Genomic DNA, 6,968 nt, shown 5'->3' on the forward strand with positions numbered 1-6,968 from the left:
CAATACAAGTGTGCCTAAGGATTTTTCACATTGCAGGTTATACTGGTTTACAAAATAAATATGTAATGTTGTGTTTGAAAAGTTGAGTGAGGATTTGAAATGTTTTTTCAAGACACGAGCACAAATTTAACCGAAAAAGTGAGCACAGCGCCTAAAAACTCTCTTTTTTTTTGTTTTTTTCCAACATCGCGTCATATTACGTCACGAGAGGGAGTTGTATGCTAGCAGCTGCCATAGCTTAGTGTGGGAGCAGATGGCTATCTGTCAGAGCGGTCGTCTTATCGTGAGTCAGTGTGTTTACAGCAGGTTTGGATTGCGTTATCATGGACATGGTAGAGTCCACCGGTTTCCTAACAGAAAAAAAACGGTGCTATCTTCCGTGCCTGGGTGCGTGTTGTGCAGCTGAAGAGAAGGGGCTTCACCTCTGCGTCAGCTACGAAAAACTTGGTTGTGTGTCGCTCACTTTAAACCAGAGGATTATCACTCCAGCGATCTGATGGAGTTCAACTGGGATTCCGAAACAAGAACTGTGCGAGCCCCCCCCCTCCCAACCCCCGGTGCGGTGCGGTGCGGTGCCTTCGGTGCTGACAGCCTCATCTGGACCGCTGTCTGTCAGCAGCTGCTGGTGCTGCCGCCCCGGCAGGAGACAGTCACGGATCAGACAGAGACTCAGCTGAACGTGAACAGCCACTTGTAAGTCTTGTTTTATAACGTTTGCCAAGTACCCATTTACTGGACGTACATAAGAAGCAACGTGACATGTTGTTGTAGAGCAGCGCAGCTAGCTTGCTAATAAGTGAGCAATGCTAGCTAACGCTAACGTATCTTATGAAAAGGCACTCGGTTTGCCAATATAAGAAGTGTCAAGTTTAGTTACAGCCCAGTGACCCTGTTTGCACAGTTAAAACATTCCTAATGTATTTTATGTGCTATATTTTGAAGGATTTGGGAGACATCGGCAGTAATGAGGCAGGGGAGATGACAGTCAATGCTGCAGCAACAGGCTTTCCCTGGCTCCTCAGTGCCCAACTGCGGCTCACAGTGCAGCCTCAGACCTTCTCATCGTGAAACAGGTAGTGTAACATAACTCATATAGAGAATTAATTATATATGCTATCTATATGCATACAGGCGGTACAACTCCAACACTATCTGACCTCCATTTTTAACACACTTTAACACATTCTGTGACAGAGCTGTTAATAATAATAATAATAATAATAATACATTTTATTTATAAGCGCTTTTACAGATGCTCAAAGACACTTTACACTTTTAAAAAAAAATCATGAAATATACAGTTAAAAACAGTAAGATACAGTAAAAACACAGAGAACAGTATAAAACAAGCACATCAAGATTATAAATTAAAAGCTATTTTAAAAAGGTGCGTTTTGAGCATGGTTTTAAATGTTGGGAGGTGTGTGCAGGTACGGATCGGTATGGGGAGTGAGTTCCAGAGGGAGGGGGCAGCGATGGAGAAGGCTCTGTCTCCCCAGGTTCGGTGCTTGGTCCGTGTAGGTGGGGAGAGGATGTTTCCTTCGGATGAGCGGAGGTCGCGGGAGGGGGTGTGGTTATGAAGTAGGTCTGTGAGGTAAGGGGGGGCTAGGTTATTAAGTGCTTTGTGAGTGAGGAGGATGATTTTGAACTGTATGCGGTGAGTGATGGGCAGCCAGTGTAGGTCACGGAGGACGGGGGTGATGTGGTCTCTGGAGCGGGTATGGGTGAGCAGGCGTGCGGCTGAGTTCTGGATGTATTGCAGTTTCTTGAGAAGTTTAGATGGTGAGCCATGGAGGATGCTGTTACAGTAGTCCAGTCTGGATGTGACAAATGCATGTATGAGGGTTTCTGCAGCAGAGAAGGTGAGTGAGGGGCGGAGACGGGCGATGTTTTTCAGGTGGAAGAAGGCGGTCCTGGTAATATGGTTGATGTGGAGGTCAAACCGTAGTTTACTGTCAAAGATGATTCCTAGGTTGCGGGTGTGTGATGAGGGTGATAGAGTGCAGTTATCGAAGGTGAGGGAGAAGTTGTGACTGGCTTTGGTGCGGGAGGCAGGGTCAATGATGATTATATCCGATTTGTCACTGTTTAGTTGAAGATAGTTTGTTTGCATCCATGATTTAATTTCGGTGAGACAGTTGCTGAGTGTGGAGTGGGTGGTGTTGGTGATGGCTTTGGTGGATATGTACAGTTGGATGTCATCGGCATAACAGTGAAACTGAAGGTCGTGTTGACGGATGATCTGGCCAAGAGGGAGGATGTAGAGAATGAAGAAGAGGGGACCAAGCACCGACCCCTGGGGGACACCTTGTGACAGGGGAGCAGTGGGGGAGGTGCAGTTGTTTATGCTGATGAACTGTTGTCGGTTTGTGAGGTAGGAGCGAAACCAGGAGAGTGCTGTGCCGGTGATGTGGAGAGAGGATTCCAGACGGGAGAGCAGGATGGAGTGGTTTATGGTATCAAATGCAGCTGTGAGGTCGAGGAGGATGAGGATGGTGAGGTGTCCGGAGTCTGATGAGAGGAGGAGGTCATTGGTGACTTTCAGGAGGGCTGTCTCGGTGCTGTGCTTTGAACGGAAACCAGATTGGAAGGATTCAAACAGGTTATTGGAGGTGAGGTGGGTTCTGAGTCGTGACGCGACAGCACGTTCCAGAATTTTTGACAGGAAGGGGAGATTGGAGATGGGGCGGAAGTTATTTGGGTTGTCAGGGTCAAGACCAGGTTTTTTAATGATGGGTGTGATGGCAATTGTTGTATGGGATTGCAGGTTGGATAAGGGTGTATGTAGTAACCAACCATTGAATGTATGAAGTTACATAATTGTATAAAGATTGACCTCTTATTATCCTAGCTTTCCAGGCACAGCCCAAGATGGGGGCCATTTAACCCCTTAAGCCCTAGGCGTCTGGCTCAGGCCTGTGCTCGAAAATGACATGTCCATAATGAATAGAGTATATCTCTGCAACTACATGGTCTATATGACTAATCTTGGTATCATAATAAAGGTAACACTTGTGAGATTTCTGAAAAGGTGTAAGCATTAGTTTAGATGTTACTGGGTCAGAGTAAATGAAGATGGAACACAGCATAAAAGAGAGATTTCATTTCCGCCTAACAAAACTGTACACTTTCAGAGTGAATATCCCCTTTGAATCATGCAGTTGCAGCCCAAAACCTCCAGCAAATAATAGCAAAAAATCTGAACATTACCTGTGCCAAGACTGATGCCAATAAAGTAAAACAGAGCAAAGTTAGAGAGGTTTTAGTAGAGACATTTTTCAGGTGGAAATTAGCCATTTGGGCACACCCATCTAAATACTGTTCTAAAAACTGTTTTGGTTCTGTTCTGAAAAATCAATTAGAGCTCTGTGTTTTGGTGCGTAATGCCGGCGGAGCTGTCAATCACCCACAACAGGTTAGACGATAGACATTTTGGGAATCCATTGGTCAATTTGGATGATTGACACCTCTATCGAACCGTCAGAGCCAATAGAATCGAGGTGCATTCTCCAACACCATGACAACAAAAACTATCCGCCAACTGATGAGGCTGTGGCTGAGGGGGTGGGGCAGATGAGATGCCGGTGCAGAGGCAAATACACCGTGCGCGAAGACAAGGGTCCTACCTACCCCACACTGTACCTGTCCTCCTGGAACCGAAACCTTTCCCGAACTGTCAGGAATCATTTCAAAGTGACACAGACACATTGAATTAGCCGGTGGAGACGGTGTAATGCACTCGAACACAATGTATAATCACAAAACAGCAAATGTAAAACATAATTCATGATTATGTCTGTATAAAGTGATGTTTATTTTTGCTCTTCTTCGGCTGCTGTTTCAGTGAGTTTGGGGCGTAGATGAGACTGATACCGTTGGAATCTGCAGAGTCCCAGCTTTCATATGACATGCTGTTTGTATCGTTAGCATGAACTAGCGTAATCGCTAGCCCCAGTTTTGCGGACATGCGCTGTTAGCGTGTTTTTTCTACGTGCTCATTTAGTTGCTTGGTGTCAGAATTGTGTTTCGATTAGGTGAAATGGTTATCATGAGCTTTTAGCCTTCCCGTTAAGTGGGTGTGCTGCATGAATATGTTGCTACATGGTTAGCATGCCCTTATATCGTGTGTGTTGCAACATGCGCAGCTGCCCCCGGGTTGAAGAGGTTAAGGCCAAGATGGTGCAAATTAATAGGTAATTTTCTTTTTTCAGGGCTACTGACAAGTTCATTGTGTGCCAAAGCCAGCTGATGTCTCTATTTACTAACTGCCCAGCCTGTTGTGGAGAAACTGAAGTAAGTAACTCCAACCGAAGGAAACATTGAGACGCAGGAGGGGACTTGCGCAAAAATAAAGCAGGTAAGGGTCTTCTTGTGATTTCTAATGAAAAAGTATCATAACTTGTATTTCAGTTTGTATAGCTTGTGTTATTTATGTACTGTAATCTTCTGCCTTTCACATATGTCTCTCATGTCTGTCAGCGTTTTTGGCTCCTCATGGATTCTCTGAGAGTGCGAGAGTGCAGCACTGTCCTGTCCTCATCTGCTGCGGCTCCCCTTTCCAGATCCCTCCAGAAGATCAACAAGGAGGAAGCTGTTGGCATATTCACTGCACAGCATTCATGATTTAATACAGGACATTGATAACTCCACAGAGGCTTTTCATACTCATAACACTGTTTTTTTTTTTTAAATGGGTCAGATGGTATATTTCTTTTGATTATTAATGGATAATAACCGTTTTTTACAATCTGGACCTTATTTTTAGCATAAAATATGATCATTTACTCACCCAGATAACTTTGGTGTCATTACAAGTCGTTCCGACAAAATTAGATCCAGCTGAGAGCCGCGTATATCTGTATAATGCGCGTACACGGGGCAGTGCAATGTAGCCTCTAAATAACACATTATCTGCCGCAAAATGTGTTAATTTCACCAATATTTTGTTATGATACACTACTGCTATTCCCCTCTGAGTCCGGGGTTAGCTGTTGGTCTGTAGGTTGACCTACTAACCTCTGATCTGGATGATGTCATCTCCGACCGCGGCGCGGCTTGTTGCTATTGCTAATGCTACGGTTCGTTTCTGCGTGTTTCCGACTTGTCGGAACAAAATGAGCAGCTGGACGAAGTTCAGCTTCCTCTCCGCAACCTGAAATTACTAAAGCTCTGGCTAGTTGCACTAAAAATGGACCCGAATGCCGAAGCGGAATGATAATTATCAGAATGAGCCGGGCAGCGGTCGGAGATGATATCATCCAGGTCAGAGATCAGTAGGTCAACCTACAGACCCCGGGTGTTGATAACAGCTAACCCCAGACTCAGAGGGGAATAGCACTAGTGTATCATAACAAAATATTGGTGAATGAACGAGTTTCGCGGCAGATAATGTGTTATTTAGAGGCTGCATTGTGCTGCCCCGTATACTCATTATACGGATATACGCGGCTCTCAGCTGGAGCTAATTTCGTCGGAACGACTTGTAATGACACCAAAGTTATCTGGGTGAGTAAATGATCGTATTTAATGCTAAAAATAAGGTTCAGATTGTAAAAAATTGTAATTATCCTTTAATAACATTTGGCACATCTGTATAATAGTTGCATGTTCGTTAAGTTAACACTTAGTTTACATGTGTTGTACAGGATGTGCTTAATTGTGTTAACTTCAATTCATGAACATAATTTATGAAGGACATGTTTGTTAGCAGTCTTAAGCTGCTGCTGCTGCTGCTGCATGCAGGTTTAACCATCAAATGCAGATCTGACTGTACCCTTCTGTTAAAGAAAGAAAAACCTATATAATAGGGATGCACCGATACCGATACTGGCATCGGGTATATACTTGTACTCGTACTCGCTAAAGTTCATCGATACCAAGAACCGATACCAGTGCATGCAATTGCTCTGCATGAAGACCGCGATCAGAGGGTGGCTTTGCATCTTTGCTGCATTTTTTTAGATCAGCGGCTAGGGGGAGACGTCGAGCTAATCAGAAACAGTGTGGTTAGGCGAGGAATGAGACTGGCGGTTGAAAAAAAACCCCCAAAAAACTGGCGGCTGCGGTTAGCACCATGTCAGCAGTGTGGGCTCATATCAAAATATGCGAAGATGACAGAAGCAAGGCAGAATGCAAACTGTGTGCTGGTAAGGTCTCCAGGGGAGGAAAGGAGAGTACATCGTTCAATACGAGCAATTTGATAAAACATCTGAGGACACATCATCACCCTGAGTATACCGAGTTTGCTAAGGCTAATGCGAAACCACAACAACCAACTTTAACTTTAAGGTTTTGGAAAAGCGAGAAAAAATGTCAAGAGAAAACCCAAGGGCAGTTAAAATTACAGAGGCTCTGACTCATTTTATTGCTCTGGATGACCAGCCACTGTCAGTTGTGGACAATGTAGGATTTCGCCGTCTTCTCAGCACACTCGAGCCATGATATGAGATTCCCAGCCACCCCTACATCACGGATGTTATGGTGCCAAAACTTTTTGAGGATGTGAAAAAAAAAGTTCGCAACCTGGTGAATAAGGCTTGAGCTGGAACAGCACGTTTTACATGATACAGTCCTTGATTGAGCAGAAACGGGCTCTGGGAATATACGTGTCTGAATACGGACTCCCTGATTCTCTGACGGCTCACCAGTGGATTCTGCTGGAGAAGGTGCTCTCTGTCCTGGGTCCATTCGAGGAGTTAACTCGGAAAGTTAGCTCTTCAGATGCCATGGCCGCAGACGTCATTCCAGCAGTCACTGTGCTGCACAGATTTCTAACAAGGGAGACTGATGAAGACCATGGGGTCAAAGCGATGAAGGCTTGGCTGCAGCTGTCAGGAAGCGATTCACTCATGTGGAGGCAAACCCACTCTACAGCATCGCAACGCTACTCAATCCCAGGTGAGTGTGACAGTAACTGTGTGTGACTGTGTGACTTTTTTTTTTTCTTTCTCTGTTTTAGGTACAAAAAT

At 44.8% G+C, this 6,968-nt stretch overlaps 1 long non-coding RNA gene across 1 annotated transcript; it reads left to right on the forward strand.

The window, feature by feature from the left end:
* The first annotated feature begins 234 nt into the window (after nt 1–234).
* Nucleotides 235–4,746, forward strand: LOC311275005. The gene is made up of 4 exons (XR_014624807.1): nt 235–693; nt 943–1,073; nt 4,212–4,357; nt 4,480–4,746. It is a non-coding gene; the product is annotated as an uncharacterized lncRNA (long non-coding RNA).
* Nucleotides 4,747–6,968: the final 2,222 nt, after the last annotated feature.

Source organism: Pagrus pagrus (assembly GCF_965226575.1).
Source record: "Pagrus pagrus genome assembly, chromosome: 19".
NCBI lineage: Eukaryota > Metazoa > Chordata > Actinopteri > Spariformes > Sparidae > Pagrus > Pagrus pagrus.